This window comes from Panthera pardus, unplaced genomic scaffold (genome assembly GCF_024362965.1).
Source record: "Panthera pardus isolate Hobbes unplaced genomic scaffold, ASM2436296v1 HiC_scaffold_13, whole genome shotgun sequence".
NCBI classification, from domain to species: domain Eukaryota; kingdom Metazoa; phylum Chordata; class Mammalia; order Carnivora; family Felidae; genus Panthera; species Panthera pardus.
In genome coordinates this window covers 78556536-78572833 of record NW_026526688.1, presented here as the reverse complement: position 1 = coordinate 78572833, position 16298 = coordinate 78556536, and positions in this window count along the sequence as shown.

The following is a 16298-nucleotide window of genomic DNA, read 5'->3' as shown; positions in this document are numbered from 1 at the left end:
AGACAGCAATGGGGATTGATAGGATCCCAAACTAAGGGAGGCTAATTGTTAAATGTCAAAAGCCAGTTGGGCATATTTACTGTAACGAGCAGCAAGGCTATAGTGGTAGCTGGGACACCTGAGATCAGAGGGCTCTGGAGATGGTTAATAGAACATGGCATCTCTAGGGACAAGATAGATGGGAAGTCAGCAAAGGTGTTGCTCAATCTACACCATTAAAATAAATCAAGATTGTCAATATGCTAGGCAACTTCCCAATAAAATGTCAAAATCTCTTACCCCTTTTCTGGATTTGAGCCAGTTTATCGATCCATAACTTATTTACTGTAGAAGAGACAATATTCTCAGAAGGAAGGACACAACAAGATCATGACAAGTGTATATGACAATAATTCCCTTAGTACTTCTGCAAAGGAATCTCTGGGCACTTACTTAACAACTATATACTGAGAAAGGGACCCAAACATTTTGAGGAACATTGGACAAAGAGGCTGTGGGGAATAGATAATAAAGACCTGGCTCAGGTTTGACTCAAGGAGTCCAGAGACCCACTCACTGATTATTTCCCCAATCACCCAATATATAATTGAATGTAGCAAAAAGAAACTCCATATTGAGATCTAAGCCTACGCCTGTATGTAAAAGCAATCATAATGAGGAATGCCAAATAAAAGTCTCAGAAATAGCCTCCTTCCCATCTTGCCTTCCTGGGACTGAATTTCTGATCCTCCAGTTTCTAGAAGTATGGAAGTATAAAGCTGGGAATATGTGAGCTTTAACTTATAAAGCTAAGTTCCCATTTCCTCAATAATTGAGTCACTCCTCTTTCCCAGGGGAGCTTCAATCTAATGGTTAATGAGAAGGATATAAAGGTTGGCTCCTTTGCCAATTTCCTACAATTCAGCTGTGCACATCCCTAGCTTCAGAGCTCCCCATGAGATTGGCTGAGGATGTTGTGGGGCTTACCATCTCTCTGCCCATTGGTACTTCTTTTAGCATCCTATAGGTGGTAATGTCAAGGATACTCTCCAATAAACTTTGTGCATGCAAACCTCAGTCCTCTCAGAATCTGCTTACCAGGGACCTGACCCGCAACATCATCCTTTCTCTTTTCAAAATAGAAGAATTGTGGGACTTGCCCAGCAAATAAACTCATCAGCTTATTTTAGCCAATTCTTCCAAAGTGTTAGGTATTCTAAATGATCGTTTGTCTGTGGCCTTTTTGATATGAAAATTACCTTGATCTGATGAATGATTACTTGGGAAATAAATTAATGAGTTGATTGTTTCATTTGGGCTCAGCCTAGCATTTTTATCAGAATATCCCATTAAAGATTCAAGGAGATGGTTCTTTCTTTGGAGAGACCATTCCATTCCTTCCAAGATTACCTTCCATTTTGGGGGAATTCTGAAATGCCCTGAGCTATGCAAATGAGTAAAAAGGAGCCTCTTTATTCTCTCTGGTCATAATATGCAAAATGGTGTGATCTTTTATTGAAATCTTCCAAACCTGAAATGCTTTTTTTTTTCCTTTGTCTATACTCATTCAAGTAAATTATTGTTTTTATAATAGTAAACCAGAGACAATTTCTCCTCCCATTTTTATATTTTGAAATTGATTTTTATTTTAAATCTTGGGTATAGACTGGCTTTTATCCATTGCTTTTAGAAGGCTTTACAACCTTTACAACCTAAAAGGTGTAAAACCCAGATTTACTGAGTATCTACTATGTGTCTGCCATTATGCTTCGCTTATTCATATGCATTATATCATTTAATCTTCACAATCATCATGTATTATAATTATTATTCCCATTATATTATTCCCATTGTATTTCCCAACTCCTAAAGAGTTGAGAGGTAAAATAAATTGACTAAAGTCAGACAGCTCATAAACTGAAATCAAGGTTAGAACCCAGATCCTAGTCCCAGAATCCATGTTCAAAGCTTTTTCCACAGCTAATTTGACTGTGTGCTTTGTATCTAAAAACCATATCTCCTTTATGGAAGATTTTTAACATCTTAAAAATTGTGTCTTATCTGAAATACTATGATTTTACAGATAATTAGACTCTATTGAAATTTTATTTCGTTTTCCAAAAATCACAGAGAAATTTGTGGAATAAGAAATCTTTTTTCTTTTTTTGCCTCTTAAAGAAGTGGACTATAGTATCCCCTTTTGAATTCTTTGCTTTGAACTCAGAAAATATTTTTACTTGAACAGAATGAGAATTTAGTATTTAAAATATAATTGTGGCTAGCGTGTATATGTATGTGAGTTTGTGTTTGTGTATATTTAATTTATAAGACATATTATTGTGTAGTAGAAGTGAATTAATAGATCATTGGAATGGTTCAGAAATATTTAATGTATTTAGGAAATAATTCTCTACCTACCTCACCAGATGGTTTTACCATCACCAGGGTGATGGGGCAAAGCAATGATTTCCTTAAATGGATCTGAAACAAATGACAATGACTCTCCCAGACAATGACTATACAGGAGGAAGAGCAGCACACTTATTCTTTGACCCTATCTCTGACTGAGTGGTAACCAAAGGAACAACTAGCAAGTAAGTCTTTCTGTATCACCATTTTAGTTATAAGAAACTCTCTTGAGAGAGCCAGTAGAGTATAATAACGTAGCATAGCCTAGATAGGGGCACTCCTCTTAGTAAAATAAATATCTGGGAGGAGATAAATAAGTGACTGTAGAAAGTATTAAGAAGTAATTGCTTGTGTATTCTAAGTCAAAAGTATAATTTTGTGATCAACACACATCTATTCTGTAGAAGAAAACCAGGGAGCGCAACATATCATTTATGTCAGTACATCCACAGCAACCCTTATTAGTTCCAGGTTTGGAGTGGGGACTCAAGGGCACTTTGGACTATTTACCAGATAGCGTTTTCTGCTTGTTGTTACTAATGCTTCATTTTAGTATCTCGGGATCAGTGTGTTTCCATATGGGGAAACTTTAGTCTACCCAAGAAAGTCTATTTTGACACTGACGTAAGAGGGTTATACGAGAATCTGATTCAGTGCTTTAACAAATGGTTAATCTTATGTAACAATGCAGTTCTGTAAATGCAAAACCTTTGGTTTAGTTACTAAAACAAACACTGCATATTATATCTAATGAAAGCTCTGATGTCCTACAGTTGGAGTGATAAGAATTCATTCTTGTATGTTTACTTTATAATTTCCAAAGTGTTCTGTTTCATTCAATGTCTTGAATGTTTAATATGACTAATCTCTTCTTGCTCTGGAAATGAGCATGTTCTTTGATAAATTGTTCGAGTGTTTAGGCATATAAATGGAAAAGATTTAGATTCTTGACACTGTATAGCATACAAGTTGATGAAGGGAACCTCACTATCACATGCCAAACAGGTTCTTCAACATTATGTATGTACAGAGAGATTAATGAAAAATAGCATAGGCTTTGGAAAGTTAACCTCTTCTCATTCCTAGATTTTATTTTGTTTCTTAGTTTGTTTTTTTAAGCTAGAAACAACTGAGCCATCATTGAACAGGTGAGAAAATCATACAGGTTTACTTTATGCACACACACACATATACACACAGCTATTAAGTAATAAGTATTTTCTGAAGCATTTGTGAAGGCTAAGGGAAGACACTGAAATAACTATAGATGATGGGGGGTGGATAAGGCAACAGTGCCACCAATTACTTTTATCAGCCATATCACCCCATTATGTAAATCATAGAGATATGCAGATATATCTTTATAGATTGGCTTTGGCTTATCTATAGGGACAGATGTTATCATTTGAGTTGAACCCAGTACATCATACATTCATAAAAGCCAGATGGATGACACTGCTTATAGGAAGTTTAATACCTGCCCATAAAGGCCAGATGGGTGCCGCTTCACAAAAAGGTTTATATTGGCCAGCTGTGACTGCACTCCAGAGAGTAATGAAATATTCTCAATTCTCCAAAGAATTTCTTTACTCTTTGTTTTCCATTGTAATTGTCTACAGAACCTTTCAGAACAGAAACACACCATTGACATAATCATATACAACCTATATCTAAAGACTGTTGCTCTAGGGTAATACATAAAAAATATAAGACACTCAGCAACCATTTCAGTCAAAGAAAATAAACCAGTCAGATTGTGAGATGATTTTATGCTGGCTATTTCCTTCAATTAAAAATGGTTTTGAGTCCCATAAGTGTAGCTTAAAATATGTCAAAGTGAACAAGAGATTTCTTTGATGGAAAACACTCAAAATCTATTCTCTTCACCTGTATTAACACACAAGATTCCAAAACATTGTGGTGAGTGAAAATCAAGCCAATGTTGAATGAAGACTAAATTGATATTCCATCTCTATGTGGTTTCCTCATAAAACATTTATTTTTGTGACTTGTTCTCTTTGCTGACTTGGTGACTGAATTGGTTATGCTTGGTTTCTTAAATTTTCAGTCTCATAAATAGTTTGCTTGTAATTTAATATTATGATTACTTAAAATCCTAAATTTACCACAGACTTTAAATTCATGGGAGAGCAATCTCAAGGCTTTGTAAATATTAAAATTTATGAATATCACAATAGCAAATTATTTTCCCCATGAAACTTTTTATATTCTAAGACCCATAACTTTCTTATAGGGTTTCATATTCTGTTTCATTCCTGCCTCTAGCAGTAGCAATTCCCACTTGTTTAAGGACTATTTATTTCATAAGCCAAGATTTGTATCACCTCATGAGTTTTACTGTGTGCATGGAAAAATAGAGAATAATTGATCTTAGTTAGCTGTAGATGATGAGGTTAGTAAGATTCTAACATGTTCAACTAAAATTCTTTAAGGTTAGTCAGTGTTGGTGAAACCATGAATGTTAAGTCTGTGAATATTAAAAGTTTACCATGTTGTCTAATCTAATACACCTATGGTGATAAATCTCTTAAGGCTTTTTAGGGGGTTAATGTGGCTAAACAAAGAAAAGAAGTATTTTAATTAAGAAGAGGGAGAGCATGAATCGCTCCCTCTCACTGAAGTCTTTATTTTCTTCGAATTTCTTCAGATATTCAATATAGTTTCCCTCTACACAAAGTATGAGAAACTCTGAGCTAAAAAACCAATGGGAAATTACTTCAAATTTCAGGTGTACAGGTCAAGAGTTCAGACTGGACACCACTTCAACTATTTGGTGAGAAAGTTCACCAAAAGAAAGAAGAAGAATGGAAGCAATATACACTCAATCCACATTTCTTATGGGCCAGCAAGCCAAAAGTATGTTTAGTCAAATATACCAACCAAACTTGGCTCTTCTAACTTTCAATGTAGAAGAGCTCCTTCACAGATTGAAACACAAATATGATGTTATTGAAGAGTGAACATGGCTCCATTGTTATCCCCCAACCAGGAAGTAGAGTCTATGGCCCAAGCAGAAACACTTCAGTAGTTTTGGCCTACTGAAATAGGGTTTAAAGAGTGAAGGACTTGAGCCCCAGCATTACCATATTGACAAGACATAGCTAATTTTAGTGCACAGGGCAAAATAATAGAGTGGGCCAGATCTCTGAGGTTCTAGGAATATGATCTCCTTAAAGATCTCTCAGAGTTAGAAATAAAGCATTGTAAAATATTAGAAATTTCCACAGATGGCAGAATAGAGAGATCGTGAGCTTACCTTCCCCCACAGAGAACCTATACCCACATCTCTGAGAACAAACTAGCAAAACTAGCAAAACAGATCATATACAACTAACAATACAAAGAAAAATCCATATTGAGATGAGGAGGAAAGGCAAAGATGTGGTTTGATCAGGAATTATTGCAGGTGGAATATTACAACCATAGAGGCCCTCTCTGAGGAATGAAGTCCTAGGCCCCAGATTGGGCTCTACAGCCTGGGGGAACTGCACTGGAAAGAGGAGCCCCCAGTGTTTGGCTTTAAAAACTGATAGGCCTTATGTCTGGGAGAACAGAAAGGCAGTAGGAAACCAAGACTCTGCTCTTAAAAAGTGTATACAATCTCACTCGCTCAGAATCAAAGTGCAGAGGCAACAGTTTGAAAAGCACTTGGGTTACATTTGAAGGAGATCCATTGACCAATTTACTCAATATATGCCAGATGGGCAGGGATATATTGGAACATTCTTCAGGGACAAAAGCACTGGTGGGCACCATGTTTTTATTACTTCCCTTCTACCTAGCTGGCCTGGTGCTGGTGGGTTCCATTTCTGAAACTCTCCATCTATTGTCCTAGCATCACTTGCTCCACCCTGGCTTTCTCCTGTGGTCCTGCCCTATTAAACCCATCTGCCTACCAGGAGCCCCTCATAAGCTGAATGCTACCCTAAACTTCCCAGCAGTATTCATTGGCCAGCCCCAGAGCCCTTCCCAAGTAGCTTCCCCAGCTCTTCCACTTTCAGTGGGAACACTTGGCTGGCACTGAAACCACTCCCAAGTGGCCCTACTCTGGGGCCAGCCCCACACACTAAAATGCCTATAATAGTGATAGCTGGACTACCACTAAGCCTATCAGTAAGCCCACAGCTATTGCAGCCAGACCCTGCAGCCAGTTGCACTGGGGGACAGCCTGCATACCATAGTGCCTGCAATAGTCATTTCCAGGCCACAGATTCAGACAGGCCATGGGCCAGCCCTGATCACCAGCATGCCCATAAAATTCATGGCCAGACTTGACAGACAGCCTCCTTAGCAGGAGGCTGTCACATCAGCAAGTCTACAAAAATCATGATCCAGACATAACAGGAGGATGAATGCAGTCCACACAGGGGTCACTCCTAGGGCAAGTGGCTCAGGTGGCCAGGGAAAGTTTGCAGTACAAAGTCCCACAGGGGACCCTCTTCATAAAGACACTACTCTGAGACCAGGGAACATAACTCATCTATCTACCTGATACATAGAAAAAAAACCCAGAGAATTAGATAAAATGAAGATACAGAGAAATATGTTCTAAATGAAAGACCAAGACAAAACTTCAGAAAAAGAGCTAAATGAAATGGATATAGGCAATCTACCAGATAAAGAGTTGAAAATAATGGTCATAAAGATGCTCATCAAATTCAGACGAATGGATGAACAGAGTGGTATTTTCAACAAAGAGATAGGATATACAAAAATAAAAATAAAACCAATTAGAGCTGTAAAAAAAAAAAAAGAAAAAAAACACTAGGAGGAATCAAATGGATTAAAGGAAGCAAAAGAACAGATCAGCAATCTGGAGGACAGAGTAGTAGAAATCATCCAAATGAACACACACAAAAAATAATAAAAAATAAAGATATGTTAAGCAATCTATGGGACAACATCAAGCATATTAAAAATCATGGTGTTCCTGGGTGGCACAGTCAGTTAAATGTCCAGCTTCAGCTCAGGTCATAATCTCATGACTCATGAGTTCAAGCCCCATGTTGGGCTCTGTACTGACAGCTCGGAGCCTGGAGCCTTCTTCAGATTCTGTGTCTCTGTCTCTCTGTGCCCCTCCCCTACTTATGTGCTCTCTCTCTCAAAAATAAATAAACATTAAAAAAATCATATTAAAGGAGTCTGAGAGAGAGAGAGAGAGAGAGAGAGAGAGAGAGAGAAAAGGGTAGAAACATTATTTGAGTAAGTAATACCTAGAAACTTCCCTTACCTGGAGAAAAAAAGGACACCCAGGTCCAGGAAGCATAAATAACACCAGACAACATGAACTCAAAGACACATAATAATTAAAATATCAAATGTTAAAGATAAAGAGGCAATCTAAAAGCACCAAGAGAAATACAAATTGTTATGCAATTTATGCAATAAAAACTGCCTAAGGCTATCAGCAGATTCTACACCAGAAACTTTGCAGAGCAGAAGGGAGTGGCAGGATATATGTAAAGTGCCAAAAGGAAAAAAACAAGAATATTTTACCTGGCAAGGTTATCATTCAGACTTCAAGGACAGATAAAGAGTTTCCCAGACAAACAAAAGTTAAAGGAGTTCATCACCATTAAACCAGCCTTACAATAAATGTTAAAGGGACTTCTTTAAGCAGAAAAGACTATAACTATAAATAAGAAAATTATGAAAAAAATCTCACCAGTAGCAAACATATAGTAAAGGTAGTTAATCAACTACATATAAAGCTAGTATGAAGGTTAAAAGACAAAAGTAGTAAGGCAAATATATCTAAAATAATTAGTTAAGGGGTACACAAAATAAAAGTTGCAAATGTGACATTAAATGTGGAGGAGGGAAGAGTAAAAATGTAGTGCTTTAGAATGTGTTCAAACTTATGTGACCATTAACTTAAAATTGACTGCTATGTACATAGAGTATTATATATCAACATTATAGTCATCATAAACCAAAAAACGTCTATTTTGTTAACTGATACACACAAAATAAACAGAAAGGAATATAAACAACACTAAAGAAAGTAACCAAATCACAAGGGAAGAGAGCAAGAGAGAAGAAAGGAACAGAGAACAACTACAAAAACAATGAGAAAACAATCATTAAAATGACAATAAATGCATATCTATCAATAATTGCTTTAAATGTAAATGGACTAAATGTTCTAATCAGAAGACATAGGGTGACTGAATATATTAAAAAAAATAAGACTCACACATGTGCTGCCTACAAGAGACTGATATCAGATCTAAAGACACATACAAATGGAATGTTAAAGGATGGAAAAAGTAATTCCATGAAAATATAAACAAAAAGAAAACTGGGGTGGTAATACTTATATCACATAAATTAGCCTTAAAAAAAAGCTGTAACAAGAAAAAAAAAGAAGTGATTTACATAATGATAAAGGGATCAATCCAACAATAGGATATAACACTTGTAAATATCTATGCACACAACATAGGGGCACTTAAATACATAAAGCAAATATTAACAGACATAAGAGGAGAAAATGGCAATATCACAACAATAGTAGGGGACGTTAACACCCCACTTACATCAATGTATAGGTCATCTGGACAGAAAATCAATAAATAAACATTAACCTTAATGATACCTTAAACCAGATATAACCTTAATAGTTATATACAGAGCATTTCATCAAAAAGAAGCATAATATACATTGGTTTCAAGTCCACATAGAATAGTCTTTAGGATAGACCACATATTAGACCACATAACAAGGCTCAATTAATTTAAGAAAAATGAAATCACATCAAATATCTTTTTCAACCACAAAAGTATGATACTGGAAATCAATTACAAGAAAAAAACCCCTAAAAATACCACAAATACAAGGAGGCTAAGAACCTGCTACTAAATAACCATAGGGTCAATGAAGATACCAAAGAAGAAATTAAAATATACCTTTAGACAAATGAAAATAGAAACACAATGTCCCCAAATCTATGAGATGCAGAAAAAGCAGTTCCAAGAGGAAGGTTTATAACAATACAGGCCTACCTCAAGAAATAAGAAAAAATCTCAAATAAATAATCTAACCTTATACCTAAGGGAATGAGAAAATGAACAAAGCCCAAAGTTAGTAGAAGGAAGGAAGTAATAAAGATCAGGGTGGAAATAAATTGAATAGAAATTCATGTGCACTTGAGAAGAAAGTATATTCTGTTGCTTTGGGATGCAGAGTTCTAAATATATCTGTCAAGTCCATCTGATCCAATGTATCATTCAGGGCCCTTGTTTCTTTATTGACTGTGTGTCTAGATGATCTATCCATTTCTGTAAGTGGGGTGTTAAAGTCCCCTGCAATGACCACATTCTTATCAATAAGGTTGCTTATGTTTATGAGTAATTGTTTTATATATCTGGGGGCTCGGGTATTTGGCGCATAGACATTTATAATAGTTAGCTCTTCCTGGTGGATAGACTCTGTGATTATTATATAATGCCCTTCTTCATCTCTTGTTACAGCCTTTAATTTAAAGTCTAGTTTGTCTGATATAAGTATGGCTACTCCAGCTTTCTTTTGGCTTCCAGTAGCATGATAAATAGTTCTCCATCCCCTCACTCTCAATCTAAAGGTGTCCTCAGATCTAAAATGAGTCTCTTGTAGACAGCAAATAGATGGGTCTTGTTTTTTTATCCATTCTGATAGCCTATGTCTTTTGGTTGGCGCATTTAATCCATTTACATTCAGTGTTATTATAGAAAGATACGGGTTTAGAGTCATTGTGATGTCTGTATGTTTTATGCTTGTAGCAATGTCTCTGGTACTTTGTCTCACAGAATCCCCCTTAGGATCTCTTGTAGGGCTGGTTTCGTGGTGACAAATTCCTTCAGTTTTTGTTTGTTTGGGAAGACCTTTATCTCTCCTTCTATTCTAAATGACAGACTTGCTGGATAAAGGATTCTCGGCTGCATATTTTTTCTGTTTAGCACACTGTAGATATCGTGCCAAGCCTTTCTGGCCTGCCAAGTTTCAAAGGAGAGATCAGTCACGAGTCTTATAGGTCTCCCTTTATATGTGAGGGCACGTTTATCCCTTGCTGCTTTCAGAATTTTCTCTTTATCCTTGTATTTTGCCAGTTTCACTATGATATGTCGTGCAGAAGATCGATTCAAGTTACGTCTGAAGGGAGTTCTCTGTGCCTCTTGGATTTCAATGCCTTTTTCCTTCCCCAGTTCAGGGAAGTTCTCAGCTATAATTTGTTCAAGTACCCCTTCAGCACCCTTCCCTCTCTCTTCCTCCTCTGGGATACCAATTATGCGTATATTATTTTTTTTTAGTGTATCACTTAGTTCTCTAATTTTCCCCTCATACTCCTGGATTTTTTTATCTCTCTTTCTTTCAGCTTCCTCTTTCTCCATAACTTTATCTTCTAGTTCACCTATTCTCTCCTCTGCCTCTTCAAGCCGAGCCATCGTGGATTCCATTTTGTTTTGCAATTCGTTTAAAGCGTTTTTCAACTCCTCGTGACTGTTCCTTAGTCCCTCGATCTTTGTGGCAAGAGATTCTCTGCTGTCCTGTATACTGTTTTCAAGCCCAGCGATTAATTTTATGACTATTATTCTAAATTCACTTTCTGTTATATTATTTAAATCCTTTTTGATCAGTTCATTAGCTGTTGTTATTTCCTGGAGATTCTTCTGAGGGGAATTCTTCCGTTTGGTCATTTTGGAGAGTCCCTGGCGTGGTGAGGACCTGCAGTGCACTTCCCCTGTGCTGTGGTGTATAACTGGAGTTAGTGGGCGGGGCCGCAGTCCCACCCGATGTCTGCCCCCAGCCCACTGCTGGGGCCACAGTCAGACTGGTGTGTGCCTTCTCTTCCCCTCTCCTAGGGGCGGGATTCACTGTGGGGTGGCGTGTCCCGTCTGGGCTACTTGCACACTGCCAGGCTTGTGTTGCTGGGGATCTGGTGTACTAGCTGGGGTGGGTAGGCAAGGTGCACGGGGGCTGGAGGGGCAGGCTTAGCTCGCTTCTCCTTAGGTGATCCACTTCAGGAGGAGCCCTGTGGCAGCGGGAGGGAGTCAGATCCGCTGCCGGAGGTTTGGCTCCGCAGAAGCACAGAGTTGGGTGTTTGCGCGGAGCGAGCAAGTTCCCTGGCAGGAACTGGTTCCCTTTGGGATTTTGGCTGGGGGATGGGCGGGGGAGATGGCGCTGGTGCTTTTGTTCCCCGCCAAGCTGAGCTCTGCCGTCCGGGGGCTCAGCAGCTCTCCCTCCCTTTGTCCTCCAGCCTTCCCGCTTTCCGAGCAGAGCTGTTAACTTATGACCTCCCAGACGCTAAGTCGCGCTTGCTGTCGGAACACAGTCTGTCCGGCCCCTCCGCTTTTGCCAGCCAGACTCGGGGGCTCTGCTTGGCCGGCGAGCCGCCCCTCCGCCCCGGCTCCCTCCCGCCAGTCCGTGGAGCGCGCACCGCCTCCCCGCCCTTCCTACCCTCTTCCGTGGGCCTCTAGTCTGCGCTTGACTCCGGAGACTCCCTTCTGCTTGAATAGAAATTCAAACAAACAAAAAATACCTAGAAAACATCAATGAAACTAAAGTTTCTTTCATAAAATAAACAAAATTGATAAACTTTTAGCCAGAATCATCAATAAAAAGAGAAAAAGAGCGCCCAAGTAAATAAAATCAGAAATGAAAGAGGAGAACTTACAATGGATACCACAGAAATACAAAGAATCATAAGAGACTAAAACAACTGGGATGACGTGGAAGAAATAGATACATTCTGGGGCGCCTGGGTGGCTCAGTTGGTTGAGCAACCATCTTTGGCTCAGGTCATGATCTCACAGCTCATGGGCTCAAGCCCCGTGTCAGGCTCTGTGCTGACAGCTCAGAGCCTGGAGCCTGCTTGGGATTCTGTGTCTCCCTCTCTCTTTTCCCCTAACCCACTCGCATTCTGTCTCTGTCTCTCTCAAAAATAAATAAACATTAAAAAAATTAAAAAAAAAAAGAAATAGATACGTTCTTAGAAACACAACCTTCCAAGAAGAATCAGGAAAAAGTAGAAAATTTGAATACACCAATTACTAGTAATGAAGTTGAATCATAAGTTTAAAAACCCCAGCAAACAAATGTTCAGGACCAGGCAGCTTCACTGGTGAATTCCAACAAACATTTAAATAGGAGTTTATACTATCTTTCTCAAAAAATTCCAAAAAGTTGAACATGAAAGAATGCTTCCAAACTCATTCTATGATGCCATAATTACATAACACCAAAACCAGGCAAAGACACTACACACACACACACAATAATTACAGGGTGATATCCCTGATAAACTATGATGTAAAAATCTTCAACAAAATTTTAGCAAGCCAAATTCTCCAATAAATTAAAAAGAACATACACCATGATAAAGTGGGATTTAATCCAGAGATATGGGAATGGTAGAATATCCACGAATCAATCACTATGATATACCATTGAAGAGCATCTCAATAGATGCAGAAAAAGCATTGATACAATTCAACAACCATTCATGATAAAAACACTTGATGAAGTAGAAAAAAGAGGGAAAATACCTCAACATAATAAAGGCCATATTTGAAAAACCCACATCTAACATCATACTCAATGGTGAAAAGCTGAAAGCTTTTTCCTTTAAGATCAGGAACAAGACAAGGATGCCCACTTTCACCACTTTTATTCAACATAGTATTGGACATCCTAGCCACAGCAATCAGACAAGAAAAATAAATAAATTTATTCATATTAGAAAAGAAGTAAAATTGTCACTATTTGCAGATGACATGATACTACATATAGAAAACCCTAGACTCCATCAAAAAACTACTAGAAGTAATCATGAATTCAATGAAGTTGCAGGATACATAAATCTACTGCATTTTTTTAACTATTTTTTTTGAGAGACAGAGAGAGACAGAGCATGATAGGGGAGGAGCAGAGAGAAAGGAGACACAGAATCTGAAGCAGGCTCCAGGCTCTGAGCTGTCAGCAGAGAGCCAGACGTGGGGCTCAAACTCATGAACCGTGAGATCATGACTTGAGCTGAAGTCAGACGCTCAACTGACTAAGCCACCCAGGCCCTCCCCCCCCCCATTTTTTAAACTTTTTAATGCATTTATATACACTAATAATTAACTATCAGAGAGAGAAATTGAGAAAACAATCCCATTCACAACTGCATCAAAAAATAAAATTCCTAGGAATAAATTTAACCAAGGAGGTGAAAGATCTATTCTCTGAAAACTATATAACATTAATGAAAAAAACTGAAGACTACACAAATACCTGGAAAGATATACTGTACTCCTGGATTTGAAGAATATTGTTAACATGTCCATACTCCTCAAAGAAATCTACAGATTCAAAGGAATCATTATTCAAAATACCAATAGCACTTTTCACAGAAGTGGAAGAATCCTAAAATTTGTATGGAATTACAAGCCCCCAAAAAGCCAAAGCAATCTTGAGAATGAAGAAAAACGTGGGAGGTACAGTGCTCTCTGACTTCAGATTATACTACAAAGCTATAATAATCCAAACAATATTGTACTGCCACAAAAATAGACACATAGATCAATGAAACAGAATAGAGAATTCAGAAATAAACTCATACAGTCAGTTAATCTTCAACAAAGGAGGAAAGAACATATAACAGGGAAAATCATTCTCTTTTGTAAATGGTATTGGGAAAACTGGGCAACTACATGCAAAAAAATGAGACTGGACCACTTTTTTTTTTTTTTACAACGTATACAAAAAAAATTCAAAATGTTTTGAAGACTAAATGTAGACAGGTGCCTGGGTGGCTCAGTCGTTTAAATGTCCGACTTGGGCTCAGGTCATGATCTCACAGTATGTGGATCTGAGCCCCAAATCAGGCTCTGTGATGACAGCTCAGAGCCTGGAGCCTGCTTCCTCTTTCTCTGCTTCTCCCCCACTTGTGCTCTGTCTCTCAAAAATAAATAAACATTAAAAATTATTAAAAAGTAAATGTAGACAGGAAACCATAAAACTCCTATAATATAACAGGTAGTAAGCTCTTGGGCATTGGTCTCAGCAATATTGTTTTTGATCTGAGGCAAGAGCAACACAAGTAAAAATGAATAAATGGGACTAAATTAGACTAAAAAGTTTTTGTACAGTGAATAACAGGATCAACAAAAGGAAAAGGCAACCTACTGAATGGAAGAAGATTTTTGCAAATGATATAACCAGTAAGAGGCTAATATCCAAAATATATAAAGAACTGAAACAACTCAAGATTTAAAACAGCCCAGTAATCCAATTAAAAATGGGCAGAGGATCTGGATAGACATTTCTCCAGGGAAGACATGCAGATGACCAACAGGCAGACACATGAAAAGATGCTCAATATCACTAATCATCAGGGATATGCAAATTAAAACTACAATGAGATATCAACTTACATCAGTCAGAATTGGTGTTACCAAATAACAGGTACTAGTGAGGATGTAAGAAAAGGGAGAAAAGGGAACCCTTGTGCACTGTTAAGAATGTAAACTGGTGCAGCCATTATGGAAAACAATGTGGAGACTCCTCAAAAAACAATTAAAAACAGAACTGAAACTAATACAATGTTGCATGTCAACTACACTTCAATTAACAAAAAAAGTAGTTGCTATGGCCCATTTGGCTCCATCTGGAGCCTGCTTCAGATTCTGTCTCCCTCTTTCTCTGCCCCTCCCCTGCTCACGCTCTGTCTCTCTCTTTCTCTCAAAAATAAATAAACATCAAAAAAATTAAAAAAAAAAGAAAATTTTGTCTATAATAGTCTGAATACTTAATGTCCTGAAGTGGACCTCTAAAAGATGATTCTAAAGTTGAAGAACCATAAAGGTAGGTAATTTTTGTAATAGCAAAGTTAAAATAGGCATTTGATTTTTCTTTCTCGGTCTATATGGGTTTTTATTTCTCTGGACTGTACATAAATATAAGGAAAGCCAATCATAAATATTATATATATGAATATTTTGAAAAATCTTATTTGAGCTTTACTGGATTTTAATCACACAGAAATTAAAGGGTTTGCATTTGGTTCCAAATGCATTATACATTTACAGACTTTTTCTAGTTTTTTTTAATTAAAAAAATTTTTTTAATGTTTATCCATCTTTAAGAGACAGAGCACGAGCTGGGAAGGGGCAGAGAGAGGGAGACACAGAATCTGAAGCAGGCTCTAGGCTGCGAGCTGTCAGCACAGAGCCTAACACGGGGCTCGAACTCACGAACTGTGATATCATGAGCTGAGCCGAAGTCGGATGCTCAACCGACTGAGCCACCCAGGCACCCCTCTAATGTTTTAAATAATTATTGCTAGTTTGCTTTTGTAACTGAAACAGATGTATATCATTGATAGCAACACCAAAGGAATGTTTTAATTTATTAATTAAAATGTTATGGCTTCTTCAAGGCCGGTACCTAAATGCAAGCAAAGGCAGTGATCTGTGAATTAATTTCTTTTCTCAAATTTCTTTTCTCAATCATTTTCTCAATGGATATATAAATAGCATTTAACTGAAAGAGAAAGTTCTGTGGCTAAATCAAAGCATTAAAATATTTTAGTGAAATTTCGATTTCAGTTCATTTTCCAAACTCACGAATGATTTTCCCTAAGCATGAAAGGCAGAAGTTGAGGAGGCTGGGAAGAATGTGGTCACTGTAAAGGGAAGCACAGTCCCTGGTTTCTGTGATTGCCACCATTCCATTTCAATGTTGATTTCCAAAGTCTGGTCATGATTCTTTCTGTGGTCATATGTAACTAAAAATGTCAAACTGGTAACAAAATGGCATAGCTGTTGAGTTGGCCTCCCAGCAGTTGGATGGCAGATCACTGTTTTGGCTTAAGAGCTTGGAGGAGAACCTGAAGATGGAACCAAGGCAATTCCTTTTCCACAATTAT